Consider the following 19,224-nt stretch of genomic DNA (forward strand, 5'->3'; position numbering starts at 1 on the left):
AGGATTGGGCTGTTAGAAGGCTTGGCACTGGCTTGCCACCATAATGTAATGGCGAAGGAGGGCGGGGCTACTTGCCTACTAAAGCATGGCAGAATACAAAAGCATAAATGGAGTCTATTGTGCTTAATCGCATTTCATAATATAAAATTCAAATCTTAAGGAGCTGGTGCACTGATGGCCGGTGCTATCACTGGGTCAACTAGGCAGTCGCCTAAGGTGCGGAACTCAGATGGGCAGTTTTATACCGATTACAAGGGCAAACTATCTAGTACTACTCAATGCCATGAACTTGTTATTCATACAACAAGTACTGCTCAATGTTCTTGGAGCAACCCAAAATCTCTCAGCGCCTGAGATGATACACTAAACATCCCCTCCTTTCTTGAATGGCTTTCGAAAGGAAGAGGAAAATGGAAGAGAACAGGCAGTGTGGAGGAGAGGTGAGCTAGAGCAGTGTTTCTCAATGTTTGTCCTCCGCCATACCACTTCACATGGTCCACCTATTTGAAGTACCACCAGAAGTAACTGGTGATGACATCATTTCCAGTTACTTCTGGGTTCGGAGGCCGGATGCGACATGACAAACACCAGTAAGAGGCTCAGGGTGGACGCGGAAAAGCATGCTTTGGAGCCTTCTATTGCTATTTGTTGTGTCGCATTCCTGGTCTCGCTGCTGGAGGGCAGGTGTCCAAGGGTCCCACAAGTACCACCAGATACCACCTCAAATAGCACTGGTGGTACCGGTACCACTGGTTGAGAAACACTGAGCTAGAGCATCAGAGGCCCTCTTTCTTTTGCAATCCAGGGAATATGGCAGAAGCAGCTGGGTAGATGGAAGCAGGCAGAGGGCAACTGCCTCGGATGGCCTCATGAACAGGCTAGACCTGGGTCCGTAAGTATGACTTCCATCAAGAACACAGAAAACTGACTGAAACATTGTGCATACATACTTGGAAGTAACACAGCAGGCTTCTGTTAATAAATAAATAAACAGCACAACACATCTTATTGGCTAAGTAAGATGGAAAAGGCCGGGAGACTCCTGACCCATGTATAATATTGGCAAAAATCAATATTGTTCTTGCTATTTGGGGGGGGGGACACGACAACGATGAGGAGTAAAGAACAGCTTGTTGGGTCAGTTCTCCAACGTGGAGTCAGCAAAGCTTTCTAATGTCCTGAAGCACGTGAGGAATTATTAATATTTAAATGCTTTTCTTCTTCAGTGTTTCGAAAAGACATGCTTGCAGAGAATCAGGTGTCCCAAAGGCTTCTGAAGAAAGCCAAGGCCAATCTTTTAGGCTGATTTTATTGGGCTTTGAATCTCCCTTTTCAGTCTGCTTCAGTCCTTCCAAGTTCCGTAAAAAGAAAAAAAAATGGGAACACTTTTTTTTAGCATATATTAAGCTGATACTGCAGGAGTGGGCAGGCTTTCAGCTCCTGGGGGGCTAAGCTAGTCTGTGGTGTTGTGTGTTTTTGCCAGAGTTTTGGGAGCTAGTGGTGTGAAATGGAGCTTGGGGAGGTGGAGCCGGTCACAAAATAGGGGCTTAGAGAGCTAGCCAAATGACATCTTGTACAGTAATTCACAGTTTTCAATTGTGCATTTACATGCACACGCACACACAACTTCTGTTCATACAGGAACACAATCCACAAGCTGCAAGGTTTCCTAACATGCCTATGCCCAGAACTGGAGCAAGAGCTTACTCCAATAGGACTGAACCACACCAGACATGTGTACAAGAGCAGCTGGACAGTTCCATTGCAGCAGGTCCAGCCGATCCATGAGGCCAACTGAAGCAGTTATTTCAGGCAGCAGATAGATGGGGAGGAGCCCATCTCTCTCTGCCTTCTTGCTTCTGTGGCTCATAAGAACAACATAAGAACATAAGAACAGCCCCTCTGGATCAGGCCATAGGCCCATCTAGTCCAGCTTCCTGTATCTCACACAGGCCCACCAAATGCCCCAGGGAGCACACCAGATAACAAGAGACCTCATCCTGGTGCCCTCCCTTGCATCTGGCATTCTGACATAACCCATTTCTAAAATCAGGAGGTTGCGCATACACATCATGGCTTGTACCCCGTAATGGATTTTTCCTCCAGAAACTTGTCCAATCCCCTTTTAAAGGTGTCTAGGCTAGACGCCAGCACCACAACCTGTGGCAAGGAGTTCCACAGACCGACCACATGCTGAGTAAAGAAATATTTTCTTTTGTCTGTTCTAACTCTCCCAACACTCAATTTTAGTGGATGTCCCCTGGTTCTGGTGTTATTGAGTTTTCTGGTGTTATTGAGTTTTCTGTAATCTGCTCCTATTTCTCCTTCCACTTTCTGGATTGGAAAAAGGAGAGAGGGGCAAAGAGGAAGAGGAAATGTTGGGGGGAAGAGAGTGCGGAGCTAGAACAGAAGGCAGTGAGAGGAGCAGAGGCTGGTGCATCATTGAGTAAGGAAGCAGCAGTTGGCATGCCAGCCCTGGACCAGCCCTGCTTTAGAGACCCCATAAAGTCACCATAAATATGCCACCAGCATACCTTTTAAGAAGTGGTTATATGCACAGCAGAAATGAAAGGCTGCCAATCCCTTTTTCTTGACACATCATCTTGGCATTTTAAGAGCTCCAGGATTCTAGTGAGACTTTCAGCTGAGGCTACTTTTCCTATCACTTCTGCAATGTGTCATGAAAATGCCTTCAAGCAGCCAGAGCCTTCCTGTCGGCACCAGTGACCAGAGCTGTGCCCGCTGGAGCAGGTGAGTGCTGTGCAGGGGGGCAGATCAGGGTGGGGGAGGGTGGTGATGGGGGCAGGGGTGGGTGGATCAGGCCCAGGAGGGGACAGGATTAGTCATACCAGCACACACTGTATCCTATCCCTCTTTCAGGGTCTGATCCGCAGACACGGGTCAGCTTGGACCTGCACCAGCGATTGACCCATCGCAGCAGCTGGGACTTTCCCCATGGCAAGGGGACAAATGTCCCCTTACCCCGAGGAGACCTTCCGCCTGTTAAATTTCACCATGGGATACATATGCGAAGGACCTTAGATAGGATTGGACTGCCCTACCCATAGACCCCTTTTCCCAACAGTTCCGTCTCTGATGTATTGGGTACTGCACATTAAAAGCGCAAGAGACTCTGTCAGGAAGCTTTCAATCTAAATTACCAAACCCACATTTTTAAAAGTGATTTTTTCATGCATTTGCCCTTGGTTACTTTTCAGATGCTATTCAGTGGTTTAATCAGATGTTCCCTTTAGGAAGCAGAGAAATTATTCACTTTGCGTGGAGGCCTGTGGAGGCTGGGTGCAAAAAAAGTGGCCAGTAATGGCGAGGTAACAGATGTCAAGCTCCCTTTTGCTACATTCTCTTCTCATTTATTTTCCTCTCTTCCCCCACTTTGTGGTAAAGAGTGCCGAAATCCAAGCCTCCTCTGCTAAATGTTCACTAACCTTATCCACTTAAAGGACAGAAAGTCATCTCTTTTTCAGAGAGGATGGAGAGGAAAAGACATGCTAATTCACTCTTAGATCCTGGGAGACTCAGGCCTTGTTCTGCTAAGTAGAAGAGGAACTGCACGGCCTCAATCGATCTGCGATCACTCATTTAGCCACACCACCAACCAAGCCTGGATGCCAGCAATTTCTCAATGGGCTGCAGCAGCTAAGGACCCTGATTCCATTTAGTGGAGAAAAAGCCATTGCTTCTTGTCAAGAGCTTTCCTGTATCTTTCATTCTCACCCATCCAATATCAAAAATTTGGATGGAAGTGGGAGTCGGCAGGCCTGAATTAAGTTTGCCAGTCCACCATGCACCCATCTCTTTAAAATTTATTTTTTATTACAGTATTTATATACCGCATTTCTCGAAGACTTATAGACTCAAGTCACAGAATCAAAGCAGTTAAACTAGGCAGACCATAAACCTCTTTTTTTTCCCCCAAATGTGGTTTTTACAAGAATGCCATATGCAAGGGAGGGCACCAGGATGCAGGTCTCTTGTTATCTGGTGTGCTCCCTGGGGCATTTGGTGGGCCACTGTGAGATACAGGAAGCTGGACTAGATGGGCCTATGGTCTTATCCAGTGAGGCTGTTCTTATGTTCTTAAGTTTTTATCCTATGAGAGAAACTCATAAGATCCTCAGTTTCTCCAGATGTTTCCCTTCATGGTGCTGTCGTCATTCTGGCTACACAGCCCTTGTGCTTTCCAAGCTTCCACAGGCAGTAGCAAAACACACCTCAGGCTAGTTCTCAGGATGTTATCCATTTCTTGCCAGTCCACACTCCTTCAGCTCTACCCAGTGGCTTCCAGTCTTCCATCCAAGGCAAAACCCAGGCTCAACCTGCGTAGCTTTTTCAGGCAAGACAATGGCTCAGCCTCTAGACCAGGGGTGCCCAAACCCCGGCCCTGGGGCCACATGTGGCCCTCGAGGCCTCTCAGTGCGGCCCTCAGGGAGCCCACAGTCTCCAATGAGCCTCTGGCCCTCCGGAGATTTGTTGGAGCCCACACTGGCCCGACGCAACTGCTCTCAGTGTTAGGGTGACTGTTTGACCTCTCATGTGAGCTGTGGGATGAGGGCTCCCTCCACTGCTTCTTGTTTCACATCCGTGATACAGTAGCGGCAGCAAAGAAAGGCCAGCCTTGCTTTGTGCAAGGCCTTTTATAGGCCTTGAGCTATTGCAAGACCTTCATTCATTCATATAAGTTCATCTTTAATATATTCATTTATGTAAACTTATGTAAATTTATTCAAATTTTAAATGTAAATTAATTATTTTTTCCCCCTGGCCCCCGACACAGTGTCAGAGAGACGATGCGGCCCTCCTGCCAAAAACTTTGGACACCCCTGCTCTAGACCACACCTCTTGCCTGACTAAAAGTGCCTGACTGGCCCCTTTACATTAACAAAGTCCATCACAGTGGAAGGGCAGTCATTGTGCCTTCTACACCATTCCTCTTGCAATCCAGAGATCCCACCTGTATCTCAAGATCCTTTCTGCAGAAGGACCCAGGAACGGCATCAGGAGTCAGTCAGGTTGGGAACTGAGAGCCTGCACCCATCAGATGACCACCTGGTCAGTCAGATCTCTGAATTCTCAGTACTGGTGTTGACACTGGTAGAACCTAATGCACCCTCATGAGGTAGATGGAGGGCACCATGGGAGGCCAGGTGCAGACCTTTGCCCTAAGCAAGCTGGTGCCAGAAAATGTAAATATTGCAGTGAAATATGGACTGTGTGCATGGCTGGCCCATCCATGAGAGGCAGTCACCTCAGGTAGTAAGTTTGTAAGGAGCACCTTCTGCACTGCTCCTTCTCTTACTCGTCCTCAAAAAGAAAGAACTGAGAGGAAGTGTGGAGAGGTAGACAGCTAGAGCAGTGTTTCTCAACAATTGGTACTTGTACCACAAATGGTACTTGAGGTGGTGTCTGGTTGTAAACATGGGAACCCCCAACCCCTGCTGCCTGGCAGCAAGACCACCAATGTAATGCATCAAGCAGCGGTAGGAAGCAAGGCAGACAGAGCTCCAGTGTAAACTTTTCATATGCTTGAAAAAGCCCTGCCTGTGTGTTTGTTGCTTGGCATCTGGCCTCCCAATTCAGAAGTAACTGGTGATGACATCATTGCCAGTTACTTCCAGTGGTACTTCCAATAGGTAGACCATGCAAAGTGGTGCAGCAGGGGTCAAATGTTGAGAAACACCTAGCTAGAGCATCTCTGAACTAGAGCGTCTCTGAGTGTCTCTAGCCCAGGAGTGCCCAAACCCTAGCCCACAGGCCATTTGCGGCCTTGGGGACTCCCAATCCAATCTGTGGGGAGCCCCCAGTCTCCAATGTGTCTCTGGCCCTCCGGAGACTTGCTGGAGCCCATGCTGGCCCAATGCAACTGCTCTCAGCATGAAGGCAACTGTTCAACCTCTTGCGTGAGCTGTTGGCTGAGGACTCCCTCCACTGCTTGCTGTTTCACATCTGTGATGCATCGGCGGCAGCAAAGGAAAGGCCAGCCTTGCTTTGGGAAAGGACTTTTATAGGGCTTGAGCGATTGCAAGACCTTCATTCATTCATATAAGTTCCATCTCTAAAATATTCATTTATGTAAATTTATTCAAATTTGAAATGTAAATTAATTCTTTCCCCCCCCCCCCGGGGCCCCCAACAGTGTCAGAGAGATGGTGACCCTCCTGCCAAAAAGTTTGGACACCCCTGCTCTAGCCCATCACCCTCTTCTCTTCCACTCTGTTTCCCTCTTTCTTTTTGAGAAGGAGCTGGAGAACAAGCAGCAGAGGAAGCTGCCAGTGTGTTGCCATGCAAGGAAGGTGGTAGCATTTGGTGCTCTGCCTCTGATGCTAGGAGGTGTTGGGCTAGTCCTAGCAGTGTTTTAACAAGGGTAGGTACCAGAAAGTAAGTACCTGTTTGGTGCATGCCTGTCTCTGGATTATTTGTGACTTCCTGTCTCAGATGCCACCCTCTCGATCAGAGTTTGCAACCCTTGGTTTTTCTCAAATGGCATTTCCATGCTAGACCTGGAGGCTCTCAGCAGCTCATCAGCATGCAGATGTATTCTCGCACTTAAATCACGACTGTAAACATCCTTTGAATAAATTGCTCACAGCAACTTTCAGCATTAAGGTTCGCTCTCATTAAAGATGCAGGCTTACTGACACCAGTTCGGCTCTCACACACACTTCTCTGGATAGAGAAGTTGTGCCCGCTCACTTGGATGCATACGCTTCGGTGACTTCCTTGAGTGAGAAACTGTAAGACATGCAGACCAAACTCATAGGTGCTTAAAAAAAAGTGCCCCATCAAAAGTGGTTCTGTGTCATAAGAAGAGCCTCACTGGATCAGGCCAAAGGCCAATCTAGTCCAGTTTCCTGTACCTCACAGCGGCCCACCAAATGCCCCAGGGAGCATACCAGATAACAAGAGACCTGCATCCTGGTTTTTCAGCCACACTAGACGCTGTTCCAGAACCACCATTCAGAGCGCAATACCAGTCTTTCGAGACTGAAGGTTGCCAACACTGGCATCCTGGTGCCCTCCCTTGCATTGGCATTCTGACATAGTACATTTCTGAAATCAGGAGGTTGCACATACACATCATGGCTTGTAACCCATAATGGATTTCTCCTCCAGAAACTTGTCCAATCCCCTTTTAAAGGTATCCAGGCCAGATGCCGTCACCACATCCTGCGGCAAGGAGTTCCACAGACCGACCACACGCTGAGTAAAGAAATATTTTCTTTGGTCTGTCCTAACCCTCCCAACACTCAATTTTAGTGGATGTCCCCTGGTTCTGGTGTTATGTGAGAGCGTGAAGAGCATCTCTCTATCCACTTTATCCTTCCCATGCATAATTTTGTATGTCTCAATCATGTCCCCCCTCAGGCGTCTCTTTTCTAGGCTGAAGAGGCCCAAACACCGTAGCCTTTCCTCGTAAGGAAGGTGCCCCAGCCCCGTAATCATCTTAGTCGCTCTCTTTTGCACCTTTTCCATTTCCTCTATGTCTTTTTTGAGATGCGGCGACCAGAACTGGACAGAATACTCCAGGTGTGGCCTTACCATAGATTTGTACAACGGCATTATAATATTAGCCATTTTGTTCTCAATACCTTTCCTAATGATTCCAAGCATAGAATTGGCCTTCTTAACTGCCACCGCACATTGGGTTGACACTTTCATCGACCTGTCCACCACCACCCCAAGATCTCTCTCCTGTTCTGTCACAGACAGCTCAGAACCCATTAGCCTATATGTGAAGTTTTGATTTTTTGCCCCAATGTGCAGCCACCTCACTGCTCAACCCTGTCTCCAGGTCATTTATGAAGAGGTTGAAAAGCACCGGTCCCAGGACAGATCCTTGGGGCACACCGCTTTTCACCTCTCTCCATTGTGAAAATTGACCATTGACACCCACTCTCTGTTTCCTGGTATTCAACCAGGTCTCAATCCAGGAGAGGACCTGCCCTCTAATTCCCTGACTGTGGAGTTTTTTCAGTAGCCTTTGGTGAGGGACTGTGTCGAACGCCTTCTGAAAGTTCAGGTATATAATGTCCACGGGTTCTCCTGCATCCACATGTCGGTTGACCTTTTCAAATAATTCTAAAAGGTTTGTGAGGCAAGACTTACCTTATCCATGCTGATTCTCCCTCAGCAAGGCCTGTTCGTCTATGTGTTTTGAGATTCTATCTTTGATGAGGCATTCCACCATCTTACCCAGTATAGATGTTAGGCTGACCAGCCTATAGTTTCCCGGGTCCCCCCTCTTTCCCTTTTTAAAGATTGGTATGACATTTGCTATCCTCCAATCCTCTGGCACTGTGGCCATTTTGAGGGACAAGTTGCATATTTTAGTCAAGAGATCAGCAACTTCATTCTTCAATTCCTTAATAACTCTTGGGTGGGTGCCATCTGGGCCCAGTGACTTATTGATCTTTAATTTATCAATGAGGTCTGAAACATCTTCTCTTTCAACCTCTATCTGATTTAAATCCTTGATCAGGAGGGGCCATTCGGGCAGCAGTATCTGCCCGAGGTCTTCTGCCGTGAAGACAGATGCAAAGAACTCATTTAATTTCTCTGCCATCTCTAAGTCTACTTTTATCTCCCCTTTCCCTCCCTCACCATCCAGAGGGCCAACCGCTTCTCTGGTGGGTTTCCTGCTTCTAACATATTTGAAGAAGCTTTTATTATTCCCCTTAATGTTGCTGGCCATGTGTTCCTCATGGTTTCGCTTGGCTTCCCGTATCACCTTCTTACATTTCTTTTGCCACCGTTTATGTTCCTTTTTATTCTCCTCATTAGGGCAAGACTTCCATTTACAGAAGGAAGTTTCCTTTACGGCCTCTAACTTGGCTGGTTAGCCATGCGGGCACCCTCCTGGACTTAGAGGAGCCCTTCTTCCTTTGTGGTATACACTTCCACTGGGCCTCTATTACTGTTGTTTTAAGGAGCCTCCATGCACTCTGGAGAGATTGGACTCTTTTTACCTTCTTTTTACCTCTTTGGACTCTTTTTACCTCTTTTTACCTTTACCTTTTATTTTTAATATACAGTATTATACTTGATACTACTATGGTATGTGACTGCATTTGGGGAAATGTTACAGATTTGTACTTTTAACAAGCTACAATGTACATGCTTTTAACAATGATAGTCAATGGGGCTTACTCCTGAGTAGGTGCGGATAGGATTGCAGCCTTTGAATTTTTTTTTAATGAGATTTAAAAAAAAAAAAAACAGATCAGCAACTGCTTGGGAGGGTTAGGAGGGTTATTTCCTTTAAATCTATTTTTTAACATATGTTTATTGTAAACTTTTAATTTACTTTCTTGATTTCATCTGATGTCATATGAGGGTATGACGATGTCACTTTCAGCCATGATGTCACTTCCAGACTAATGACATCACTTCTGGTGGATTCTGACACATTGTCATTCTAAAAAGTGTGTCCCAGTGGTAAAACATTTGAGAACCACTGGAGTGGAGCTTTCAGCAATGTGTCCTTTTTGACACAGTGATCCTGCTTCAAAAAACTTGCCTGTTTGATTTCTGCATTTCAAACATATATGAATGGGAAAGGACTGGATCAGGACAACCCCTGGTAAGCATGTCTGTAGCAGCACTATCTTGCAAAGAGAGCAAAGCCTTCCAGCAAGATCACCATCACAAATTGCCTCTTTAAAATGCTGGCCTTGTTGTTGCTGGACCCCGTAATAAACTCTCCGTGTTCAGTCGTGACATTTCCATGTGCCGAGCAATTTCTGGGATTGGCATTTGTCCACCAAGCTTGGTCTCTCCAGGATATAAAATGCGCACTGTAGATATTTTTTACCCTGTCGCTGGCAGTACCCCAACCAGGCTTGGCAACCCTCTATCCTTTGCTTGCAGTTTCAATTATCATTCCCTGAAAGCTCCATCTTTCACAGACAGTTGCCCCACCGACCGTTAATTTTAATGGATTGATGGACTGGACTCTGGCCCTCCTTGCTTTGGCCCTCCTTGCTTCACCACTTAACGGGATGGATAAAATTGTAAACAGCTGCTATTTGAAATTTGGGGGGGGGGGGGATGAGGTAAGGAGAGAGAAAGAAAGACTCAGGATGTCCAGAGCTCATGTGATTAATATGTTTGCTTGCTCCAAGTGACCACTATTGCATTTGAGTGGTACCTCTCTTCTTTTTTATGCAAAGATCAGGTCACTGATGAATGCACTAACAGCATTGCAGCATTCAACTACCTTTGTCTGGGGCTTGCTCTGAACCTGAAGATCTTATTTACTACATTTTTAATAGTTGATAATAAATGCCAAGAGCTTTAATCTGGCCAAAAGTGGCTGGATTATGCTGCAGGGTTTGGTAACATGGGACTTACTTTTCAAGAGCTCACTCATCTTGAAAAGCAGCTGTTGGTTGTTCTTAGGGTGGAAGAAAGCCCTGCTTCTAAATGCTAGACTGGATCTTGTTCATTTGTAGGCGTCATAAATAGTTCCATGGGGATTTACCAGCTGTGATCCTAATGAGTCAAAGCAACCATCCTAGTCCCGCTCTGCCTTTTGTTTTCTTCCAAGTTTGAAAATGTGTCACAATGACTAGCTCTTTCTTGTGCAGATAGTAACCAGGAAGACCAAGGCTGGCCCATCCATGAGGTTGACTGAGGGCCCAATCCTAAACAGTGCGCGCCAGCTTAGTGCCAGGCACACACTGTCACAAACATGCCATAAGGCACATCTGCAGCCCTCAGCACCAGTCCAGTGCCAGTGCTAGCTAAGAGCCTGCCGGCCGCCCAAACCACTGAACAATAGGTGGGGGCATGGGGGAAGGCAAGGAGGAGGCCTTCCAGGGTGGGGGGGAAGTGGGGAGAGGGTGGGGAGGAGGTATGCTGCTGGGAGGGAGTGCGGTGAGAGGGAGATGGAACGAGCTGGGTCCCATCCAGCTGGAAAGAGATTCACTCCACTGGATCCTGAGCCTTCTTGTCAGGCTGCTGGTCCGACACGGGGGCTCTTCATTCTATGCCAACCCTTGGGACACCGTAGAATTGAGTAGCCCCATTGCGGGGCTACTTGCCTTATCTGGGGGAAGGGCAAGAAAGTCCCCTTCTTCCAAGGAGGTGCTGGCACTGCCCGGGTAGCGCTCAGGATGGGCCAGCTTGGAATATGACAGAAACTCTATTTTTCCACCCAATGAAGTCTTTCGCATTCATCAAGAAGCGTGTGTATGGACCACGTCCCCTTGCTCTGACCGTCATCTCCAGCTCTTTGAGTTTAAATGTAAATGTTCTTGGCAGGAGATCATGGTCTGTTCTTCACACTTCATTTGTCAATTTTCCATACCTTTGCACAGGGAAATAAGCTTTTGGTTTGCGACCATGTTTTTAATCTCCTCTAACCTTCTGCATCATGGCCCAACATTCAATGGTCCATAGTCCTTCAGTTGAGTTATTACTTTGACTCACATAATGGGTCTTTCGGAAGAAAGATTATGCATGAAGAATGGGAGAGAAAATGGCTTCACTGTTCCTTGTCCCGTGGATATTTTTCTGGCTCATTCCAATACCTGACAAAGCTGAAGCAATGATGCGTTTCACTGGCATTCTTCATTCCTGCGTGATAGCGGGTCAGAAGATAACAGAAGGTAGCAATTTTATAACGCTGACCTCATTTGATCCCTTATTGTACTTGATGATTCATACTAACATTTTTAAAACATAAGATTTAAGGGTCCAGTAACAATTATCTCCTGTGCTGCAAAGAGCCATGAGTACCTCACCCAGGAGCCCCGAGCTGAGTGCATAGCTGCCTTGATCCATGGATCCATGGCACTACCACCCACCCAGGCCATCCATTGGCTTCACTCCACCAGATCCTCCATGGATGGCATCCTTCAGTCTCGGAAGACTATGGTATCGCGCTCTGAATAGTGGTTCTGGAACACTGCCTTCTCTAGTGCGCGAAGCCTGGGTCAAGTAGATATGGAGGATAGACTGTTTCCCATGCAGCAAATCCCCCCTCTCCACATTGCTGGAATGGTCCAATGGAAAGGCCGAAGCCAATACGGTTGGTTCCAACGGTGTCACAGGAGTTGCCAGAATGTGACTGTGTTCAGCCATGAACTGCCTCAGGGACTCCAGCTCCTGATTTTGCCTCAAGGTTGACTCCTGAAGCCTTTTCCATAACTGGATATAGCCACAAGGCAGTGGAGGTTTGGGATCAGAGTTTTCCTTCTCTCGGATGAGCTGCCTTCCCAGGCTAACGAGTCCCATCTACCCGGTGGCTGTTTAGTCGCCTCTTACAACAAGTACAGCCAAACTGAGGGCCTATTCTTATCCCCCATCCCCCAGGGGGTCAGACCCCCAGGGGGTCAGATCCTCCACAGGAAAGGGTATATGCCACAGGAAAGGGTATAAAGGTTTCCTTTTGAAGCTAGATGTTTGCCTGGACAATGATTGTCCTGGTTCTGGGTTTCTTTGGTTCTAGCTCTAGCCCCTGCTTCTGAATTGCCTGTAATTCATCTGTAATATGTATGTGGTAACAAAACCCGGGAACGGTCTGAAGGCAACCAACTGAAATTTGGGGTCCAATCCTATCCAACTTTTTAGCACTGATACAGTCATGCTAACTGAGTGTGTGCTGCATCTGTAATGTGTGTGTGTGTCGGGGGGGTAGTCATGGAGACCAAGGTAAGGTAAAGTTTGTTCCCTTACCTCAGAGCTAAATTGCGGCTGCATTGGTGCCTGAAAGTTGGATAGGATTGGGCCCTTAGCAAATACGAGTCTGGTCAGATTCTGGATTCTCCACCTGCTCCTTTTAATATTAACTTTAAATATGCTTTTCACCAATTTACATGGAACTTACCTGGAGCAATTTACCTGGAATTTACTGGCCATTAAGCTAATCAGGCTGCCAGGATCCTTTAAAAACAAAAAAGTGTTATTTTTTGCTACCTTTCAGTTCTCTGGCACAGAACCTGATTCTGGGACAAATGTTCTTATTTTTGTTTGACCATCAGCAATTTCACATCTGAATTCTTTAAGAATTCTTGGATGGATGCTGTTTGGCCCTGGAGATATCTTATTTTTTAATTTGTTAATACAGCTTAGAGCATCACTCATCTCTTAACTCTGACTCAATTCTTCAGATTCCCTCCTTGAGGTACAGTAATTTAAGGCATGTGTATGTGTCCTGTACCTTCAGTTCTGAAGGCAGATGCAAAATATTCATTCAGATTCCCTGCATTTTCCATATCCTCCTTAAGCATCTCTTTCATCTAATGGTCCTCTTACCTTCTGGAACAGTTTCCTGCCTCTGAGGTGTTTAAAGAGGGTTTCATTGTTTGCCTCAGTGTCTTTAGCCCTGTGCTCCTCAAATCATTTCTTAACTCCCTATTGCAGGTTTACGTTTATTATGTCAGACTCTTAATTCACATTTATTTATTCTCACATTGAAATGGTGGCCCTAGAAGGCCACAAGTGTAGTGCTTCCCTTGAACTGTAGTCACATTCTGTACATAAAAGCAAAATGTAGCCAGTGGCATCGAGAGTTGAAGATATTGTTTTGAAGCTAATTTGGTTGTGGGTGTATTATTGTACTAGGCTGTAGAGACAAAACTGAGCCAGATGGACCAAGGAAGATGGACTCAGTAGAAGATAGCATCCTATTAACCCATAGAATATTATAGGATCATAAAACAAAGGTATGCTCCTATAAGGCAGGTCTGAGATGGCCCCACCCAACCTATTTCACACATTTACCATTGCAAACCCTTCATCATATCTTGATGTCAAGGAGAACACTGTTTTGTGAATCCTCCTGAGGTGTCCTTGCTCCTTAGGAAGGTAACCTTATGACACGGATTGACATTCATCACTTGAGGGACAAATCCCTAATGAAATATTTAGCTGAGGGACATTGAGAAACACAAAGGAAAATTGCTTCCCTGATAAGAAACTGATTTTACAGAGTTGTTGAACGGCTTTTGTCAAACGCAGCTACTATGCACAGAGAGGTTTCTCTGTGATTGCCACACAGCAGAAAGAGAATTTAATACATGATTTCATGCGTCCCGCTTGGATGGAGAGTTTATGGCTTTGGAATAGGATGCAAGTATGGATATGCATTTGCAGTCAGAAAAGGAGGTTAGTGTTCTGTGGAATTTTATCCCTCTGTTCACTCAGGCTGAGTTCATCTACTCAGACCCAAAGGCAAGCAAGTACTTTCGCCATAGTACCAGTGGAGTCAGCAGTCAGTGGACTCAGGTTCTAGTATTTAATTCTTCCCAGTTCACCTCCTGTTCAAATCTTTCAAGTATTTGCCCTGTCTCCTGATTGACTTGTGCATGAACCTGCACTTAGCTGTTGACAAACATTCCCCCAGCATGTCTTCAGATCCTTTACCTCATTCCTTTCTGCTGATTCTTGTGGCCTCAAGCTGGCAATACTCAAAGTGACACACAATGACATAGTGGTGGCTCAGCTTCTTTAGATCGTTGGTATTTTGAGTTTAGGTACTTCTTCTGTAGCTAAAGATGACGCTTCTGTTTCTGAAGCTCAGCCAGAAACCTATCACCTTCTACGAGTGGTAAGTGAATCTTTAAAACTCAAGACAGCTGAACTGCTGCAGAGATGCGACGCTACAAAGAGCATTACGCATGGAAGTGGGGCTAGGTACAAAGAAAACTTAAGTGAATACATCTTATGTGAAATATATGGGTTCTGATCTCTCTGTAGCTGCACTGAACTGTAACAAGCTGAATGATTTATAGAGAAAGCAGACTAATCTTGAGTGGCGTAGAGATCCTGGAGGCCAATGAATTATGAATACAAGCAATTCAGTTATTAGACTACCTGATGTTACCAGGAGCGGGTGAGAAATGGAGAGATGGGCTGGAAGGACTCTCATCCAAGTTTCCATTGCAAGAATAAAGGCCCATCTACAGGCTGACCTCAGCAAGGAGTGGCTTTTTCTGCCTCTCCAGAACATGTGGCAGCAACATTTTTAAATCAGTGGGCTTTCTGGCTACCTTTTTTGAATTTAACAAAGTATCTGCCAAAGCAGGGAGTTGTCAGGTACCCAACAGGCTATAACTAAAGCTGAACTAAAATCCCCCCTCCCACCAGAGGCATTTTCAGGGGCAATGCCACCTGGGGTGATGACATCGTGACATCACACGACGCTGTGAAGTCACATGACACTGTGACATCACTGCTCGGTACAGAGGCGGGCTGTGGTGGCTTCACAATGTGACTGCCATCCCCCGTTTCTTTTCCAGCAGCTTTTTGGCCTACTTTCAGCTTCTGCTGAGCTGCGATAGGCCCCTGAGCACAGCGTTTTGCTTGGCGGTTTGCAGCAGAAGTGAAAAGTTGACCAGGAAGCTGCTGCTCAGTGGTGCCAGCTTTCAAGTGGCACCCAGGGCACATGCCCTACTTGCCATACCCTAGATATATCTCTGCCTCTCACTTCACCACCCTGTTTGTATGTTGCACAACTGGCCTGCTGTCAGGGAGTTAGGCACTGCCAGAGGCTTACAGGCATTGGAGAGCCCACTTGATCTGGTCAACAACACCTGAACTCACAGTATTAGTGGCAGAAGTAATATCAAATGTGCCATCAGGGAGTGGACACTGGCCAAATGGGTGTGTGTATATGCACAGCAGGCAGGAAGCTTGCAAAAGGTCCCAGCTCCAGCAAGTGCTCCAGGACCCAGCATAACCTGTCTTTAAAACCCTGATAGACCCATCCTCCAGGAACTTCTCTAATGACCTTTTAAAGCCGTCTAATTCAACATTTGTTACCTCTTTGTGGCAGTTGATTCTATTTCTTGAATTTCTTGAAGGCACTGGTTGACCAGTGAAAAAACAGATGCAAGATTGAGGCTGGACTAGATGGAAATTCAGTCTGATCCAGCAGGGCTCCTTTTTATGTTCTTATGGGTGGAGGTTAGGGAGAAGTCATGTCCCCATAGTTCTTCCACAGCTGGGGCAGAAATTGCATTCAAACTGTCTCCTTCGGGCATGGTCAAGTCTATTGGAAACTTTTGTATTATTGTTCCTCTGCTGCCATCTCCTGACTATCTTTCCAAATGAACTATCACTGGTTAATCAAATTCTCTCCAACTTCAGCTGATATATGACCATTTTCATATGCACTGGAAAAGTGGAAAGAGAAGCCAAACTAAACCTAGAATATGGGGTGATGATGATACCTGTTATTGAGTTTATCACTTTTCTATTCCTGAGAAGATTTGGGTATTGCACTTGTTGGCAAAGGAAGTCCTAATTTACCATTTAATGGACTTATAATTATAGCTATATGTTGCATACAAGTTACAGATGTGCCCACATTGAACTTTATGCACTTTTTCTAAATAAACTCTGTCTGAAAAATTCCTTTCTGTGTTGAACTTGCAATTTTTCTGTGGTATACTATAAAGTTTTAGGCTGCAATCCTAACCACACTTTCCTGAGAGTAAGCCCCATTGAACAAAATAGGACTTACTTCTGAGTAGATCTGGTTAGTATTGTGCCCTTAATCATTGTGCCAGGCCAACAGTACAAATTACTCACAATTGCCTGGACCTGGTGTTGAGTAATTCCCCCATTTCATGTACATACATGTCTAGAGACATAAGTCTGTGCAAACATGGTAGCAGCTGCATTTCCTGAACTGTAATAGGATTGGAGAAACATACCTCTGCATTGCTATAGCTCTTGGGCATGCTGAATCAAACCAGCTACGGAGAGTGTTCAGGGAGACTTCCTCCTCTACCATCACAAACATCGTGGATTGCTCCAGATTCTGCCATCCTGAGTCCATATATGCTGATATTGCCACCATTGACCATGTCTATAATTGCATGGCCTCTTATATAGCCTTAATTTGACGTATATATGTATGTCATCCATATGTATTATGTACGTATGCATTGGAGACATTCTAGCCCACCACTCTCCTCTTCTTCACACTTCCACTTTCCCTTTTCCATTCTTCCTCATCTCCTCTTCCATCCTCCTCTTCTTTTTCAAATCCAGGGAGCAAGTGGAGCAGTGGAAGTGAATAGACATAGGTGGACCCCCCAACATCTGCCAGGTGACTCAGTTGGCCTTATGGATGGCCTGGCCCTGAACCTAAGGAACTCACTAGGAAACAATTCCTATACACAAACAGCCCCTGGCCTAAGAGACGGAGGTAATGTTTCTGTAAATTGTGATTAGAAACACGTAAATTCTGCGAATCTGCCACCAATTGCCATTTCTTGAAATGCAGAGCTTGCCAAAAATCTCTATCGATGTGACTCATTGCAGATGGCAAGCATTTCCAATCTGGCTTGAGCACTCTTTTTTTCCCTATTGCAAATGTTTCATACCCACTAGAGGGCAGAGTGAACTTACAGAAATACACCTTCTCCCTCTTGGAGATGAAAACAGAAAAGTGTACCTGGCTAGGTTCTATTCTGGGTACTTTTGCACTCCAAGTGAGGAAATCAAGTTGGTAGACAGTCATCTGCCCACTGTCTTGGTCACAAAGTTTGCTTCATATCTAAGTATGGTGCAGAAAAAATGGAGAATGACTTTGACCTCTCTCATAAAGCAAAAACTCTGGAATACCCATTAAAACTCATCCAAACGCCACAACCTTGATTAGGATCAACTAAAGTTGTGAGTAGCACAACTGTGGCATTTCCATTGGTCCTTAAAATGAGGGCTTCTCCTGTTCTTGATGAGGTTGAACAGTCTCTGAAGAAACAGGTGTGCTGCTTGGGGGTTCTGGATCCAAAGTTGCTCCTTGAGAGTAAGGTGGCAGCCATAGCCAGGAGCACCTTTGCTCAGCTTCAGCTGGTGCGTGGGCTTTATCTCTTCCTTGAGAAAGCAGATCTGTCCCTGGTGATCTGTGCCTTGCTCAAATCTCGGTTGGGTTATTGCAGTGGTTCCCAAACTTTTTAGCACTGGGACCCACTTTTTAAAAACAACCACTTTATCAGCACCCACCTAGTTTTATGAGACTAAAAAAAGTTTCACGACCAGCTTTTCAAGCTTCTGTTTTTATCCTTTCTTACTACAGCAGAGGGGGAAGGGGTAGGGTTGCATCCTAGAGCATTCGTTGAGCTCCATGTTCACTGGATTCTGATGGCCTTATGTTAACTTGTGCAGTGGATTGAGGCACAGTTGCCTACTGGTGAGTAAATGCACATGTGGCTCAGTTTCACTTTCCATAGTGCTTAATACATTTTCCTTGTCAGGGAGGAGGGTAGGGCGACTTCCTTCTCAAGAGTCTACTGTGGACTGCATTCATCAGATCAGGACAATTTTTGTGTCAATGCATTTCCCTTGGCCTGCTCTTAGAAGTTATCTGAGGCATGTTCATCTACTCCCAAGTAAACATGCACATACTGTTCTGTTTCAATTTCCATAGGGTTCAATACATTTTCCTTGTCAGTTTTGCGACCCACCAAAAATCAGGTCACAACCCACTGGGGAGTACCAACCCAGTTTGGAAACCATTGGTTTATTGCAGTGTTGTCCTTGAAAGGAATTTTGAAATGACAGCTGGCCCAAAATGCTGCAGCAAGATTGTTAGTGGGGACTTCATGGGGTCAGCATATTTCTCCAGCCTTGCAGGAATTACATTGTTACCTTGTTTCTGGAATCAGTTCAAAGTAATGGTGGTTCTCCTTTAAGGCCTATATGGTTTTGCCCCTGGATATCTCAAGGATTTTTCCAGACAAATCTTCCCATTACTTAAGACAATCAGGGAAAACTCTGAAAGCAGCAAGACAAGGCCTTTTCTGTTTTGACCCCTTGCCCATGTAACTTCTTGCTGATGGAGATCCATCATCCCTCCCTCCCAATTTTTATGTGGGTATTGAAGATCTGGCTGGCCTTTGGGGAAGATTGGGGGGGGGGGAGATAAATTGGCTGGTGGAATATTAGCTATTGCTAACAGTATCTGCTCTTTGATCATGGTTTTTCTGAAGGTGGTTTGTGTTTCATGGGCTTTTACGTTGGCAGTGATTTACAGCACCTTTTCACTTTGTTAGTCATCTCTCGAATCTATACAGCCAACAGGCAGGATATACTGTACATGGAAAAACAAATAAAATAATGGTACTATCAGAATAATGGCCATATTGGATTCTTTCTAATGGACCAGCAGAGCAACCTGCAATTCTTGTGTGCATCAATTGACAGGAGATGTAGGAGAGACAACACAAAGTACTTTTGCAAATAACACATTTT

The sequence above is a fragment of the Tiliqua scincoides genome, chromosome 8 (genome assembly GCF_035046505.1).
Source record: "Tiliqua scincoides isolate rTilSci1 chromosome 8, rTilSci1.hap2, whole genome shotgun sequence".
In the NCBI taxonomy this organism is placed as follows: Eukaryota; Metazoa; Chordata; class Lepidosauria; order Squamata; family Scincidae; genus Tiliqua; species Tiliqua scincoides.